The following is a 3,787-nucleotide window of genomic DNA, read 5'->3' as shown; positions in this document are numbered from 1 at the left end:
GAGCCCATTTTTATTTGTTTTAATTTTGTTGTGTGTTTGAAAAACAATCCTATAGCATTCCTTTCCCACCAGCAAGATTGTCCCATGGTTCATTTTACAAATCCTATCACTTTACACTCAAGAAAAATCTAAGTTAACACCAATCTCCTTGTTAAAAAAAACAGCATCAATTTGTCTGCAGACATAGTCTGACATTTAACCTTTGTCTTTCAACAGACAGCAAATGTGACACGATAAAAGCAAAATTTGAAGACATTTTTATTACCATTCACTTTGGAATAGCAGCAGGGTTATTATCACGTTTGTTTTGGGGGTGCTGCAGCGTCTCCCACACCTGTACTATTGGAATTCATCTGCACTGCCTACACCATAAATGTACATAGAAATTAAATCCTCCTGTGAGTTGCCCAGCCACCACCCGATATGGACTGTATAAGCAAGGGTTCCAGGATGTGAGTTGACTGTTATACCACAAACTCAGATCATGGGCTCTGGAGCCCTTTACATGAGCACCAGTTACAATGCTTTTTTAGGCATGGAGATGTATGTGATTTACCAAGACTCACAGGTTGGTGATCCGACGGCAGGTCTTGAACCTGGTTCCCAGTTGCTTAGTATAACGCTGCTTGTTGTTTTAAGAAGCTGCAAAGGCTGGAACTGATACTAAATAGGACTTCAAACATAAGTGTATACATTCATTTATAACATGACTTTTCTGTATTTGATTTCTTTAGTCTTAGGTTGGAGAGTGAAACCTTCTATAAACAGTCATGGCTTTGCTCTTGCAGTGACGTAACATCTAGAGAGGCACATCCTCTCTCATGTTGGTTTTCCTTGTGCACAACTACATGTGAAAGTGAATCTCTGCAGTATTAAATGTCTACCTTACTTTGAGCCAATGGTCTACCCATGTCTAGATAACAAGGCAATCAAAGGAAAGATGACTCGGTCTCGGTTTTGATTCGGGCTACTCTATTTATTTTTGAGAGCCCTACAGCATCTAAGTAAACATCTTCTTAGATGTCTGCGTTGGTCCCCAATAATTCCCTGAAAATAGAAAGACTCATACAATACATAGGACTGTTAGTTTGTTTAATAAGTACTGGTGTACTCACTGTCAATATGAAATTTGAACACTAGGAAGTATGTCGAAATTAATTTGTGTATGTATTATTGTTTAGATTTGAATGTTTTCAGTCACATATTATTATTATATGTATTATGGTGTGTCAAGACTTGGACATAGAATTTGTACAGATAGATTAAGATTAACCCTTTCCCTGCTGCCGTCGGCCAATGGCCGACGGCAGCACTCCCTCCCCAGTGCTGCCATTGGCCGACGGCATTCCACCCACGCAAGAAAACACCCGCACCGCGACGGAATTACCGCTGCGGTTAACGGGTTAATGATGAAATTATTGTGGACCAACGCAGACATCTAAGAAGATGTTTACTTAGATGCTGTAGGGCTCTCAAAAATCGAGACTAAGTCATCTTTTTTTTGATTACACTTATATTTGTCCGACTCGGTCCCGTAAGGACAAAACCCCCATATAGAAGAAAAATAGATAACAAGGCAAGCAGACACAGAATATTTCACACAGATAACGCTTCCAAGTGCCAATGCGAACACAACACGTGCTAGCAAAACGCACACAGAGAACACAGTAAACCAGCAAAATCATTGCCAACTTGCACCAAGGTGAGAGAGAGATAAATGTGGGCTGTAAAGAGGTTTCACACGTGAAGGTTTTCACATATGAATTTGATTTGTCTACAGACTGAAACATGTCTTGTAGGCGAAACAAGAACCCTTCATCACTTTCTTTGCCGACACCCTACATTTCTTTCGAAGCTGCCGAAGTGATCCCTCAGTATTACACACCACCAAAGCAGAAAGTGCACTGGGGGCTTTAAAAGCACATTTCAAACTTAAATGCGTCTGGCTGGCCTTCAAATTAGTCATAGGTACATGCAAGCGTGTTAGCAGGAGAGCAAACCATTTTTTGCATGCAGCGCTTCACAGCTCATAATCTATACTGAAAAGAGGCAGCATGAAATAAACATTTTATTCTAAAACAAGCAAATTGACCCTAAAGACATGCCCCGACCCCAGACTGCAATAGTGGCACTAAGCTCGCAGAGGGGTGAGTAGACCTAGTTCATTAACCCCTCTCCTGCTGGTGACGGAACAACTCCGTCATCAGCCGCGGTCGCGCTGTGGTGATGACGGAGCGGTTCCGTCACAGCCCGCTTGGAACGCCTGCGCGGGGCGGATTCTGCGCCTGCGCTGAACGTTCCATTGAGCGGGTGGGGCCGTGACGGAACCGCTCCGTCATGAGCACAGCGCAACCGCGTCTGGTGACGGAGCGGTTCCGTCACCAGCATGCGCCCGCCGCGCGGTCCCCCCGCCCCCTTAGCACTGCGGCAGGAATAGCCGCCGCAGTGAAGGGGTTAAAGTAGCTCTTTAAAAGTGTTTCTATTTAGATTTGCTAATTAATGTATGGATAAGAGCTAACAAATACCAGCTTTAAGTGGCTTTGTACAGTTTTATTTTTATCCCACGAGAGATCAACATACCTTCAGTGCCAGTAGAAAACATGACAGGTGGCAACCCTAGCTTCAAGGCTCGAGGAAGGGGGGCCTACCTGCCCTGGGCCACGCAGCACTACGTAATGCCTAAAAGGCCCAGGGAAGTGGGCCCCCACATCTGGACCGTGCTGCATGATCCAGTGCTTCGAGGACCAGGGGATGGGAACCCCCTCCTCTGCGCCTCGAAGCAGTAACAAGGCACTTCACAAAACACTGCCCTACCATGGCAGTGCTACCTACATTTTGAATGCACATTCCTACATTCAGACAAAACTTTGCTATGGGTGATGCAAAGGTTAACAAAAGCCAGTTGATCTGGCTGCTTCCTTCCCTCCTCACTCACCTCCCCCTACCTGTGTCCGGCTGGTCCTGGAAATAAAGGGGCCTTCTGTTGCCTAGAAATGACTGACTGGAATGGCTGGCACTTAACAGAGGCGCTGCCCCTCCCCTGATACTGGGAGCCAACAACTGTTGGCCAGGTGCTATGCCGTCCCCCCCACCTCTGCACACCCATGACTGCCACCACGCCCTGACCAGCAAGGTCAAGACACCTCACATTCATAATGTGATCCGGGAGGCCAGGGGCCTAGGAAGAGTAGGTGGGCTAAATGTGAAAGTGTGGTCTTTCACAGTGAAGCCGGCCCCCTGTTTTTCAGCTGAGCGCGAGGCCTTGGGCAGCTGGCCGCACTGCCCATGCCTAGCGCCGGCCCTGTTAACAAGTGTGGTGTATATATGGGGCAGCGCTAAAATTAAGACCAAAAAAAACTTGGTCTTAACATGGCAAAACGAGGAGAAATGATTAATTTCTCCTTGTTTTTGCTGTTTCACAGCAAAAGTGCAATGAACGATTGTTTATGTGCAGCACAAATAAGAATAACAAAACGCCATTCTGGATTGTTCATGTGCAGGAAGGGACACCGTCCTGCAAATAAACAATGATTACCCCCAACAGCAGGCACCCTTGCAATATGGTGCAAGGGTGCCTACTTTGGGGCTAAGCAGCTTAATTTAGCGTCCATGCTAGGGAAAATGCAGGGGTGCACCTTATCATAGTACATACGGCACATCCCAGCGTTTTTAAACTGACTGCGGCGCCAGTGCATTGTACATATGCCCCACAATTTGCAACCACCGCAACCGGGATGAAATGTATGAATAGACTGAGTTACTAAAAAAGGTAGAACAGGAAACATTA

The sequence above is a fragment of the Lissotriton vulgaris genome, chromosome 7 (assembly GCF_964263255.1).
Source record: "Lissotriton vulgaris chromosome 7, aLisVul1.2, whole genome shotgun sequence".
Lineage (NCBI taxonomy): Eukaryota > Metazoa > Chordata > Amphibia > Caudata > Salamandridae > Lissotriton > Lissotriton vulgaris.
Note: the sequence above shows the minus strand (reverse complement) of the source record.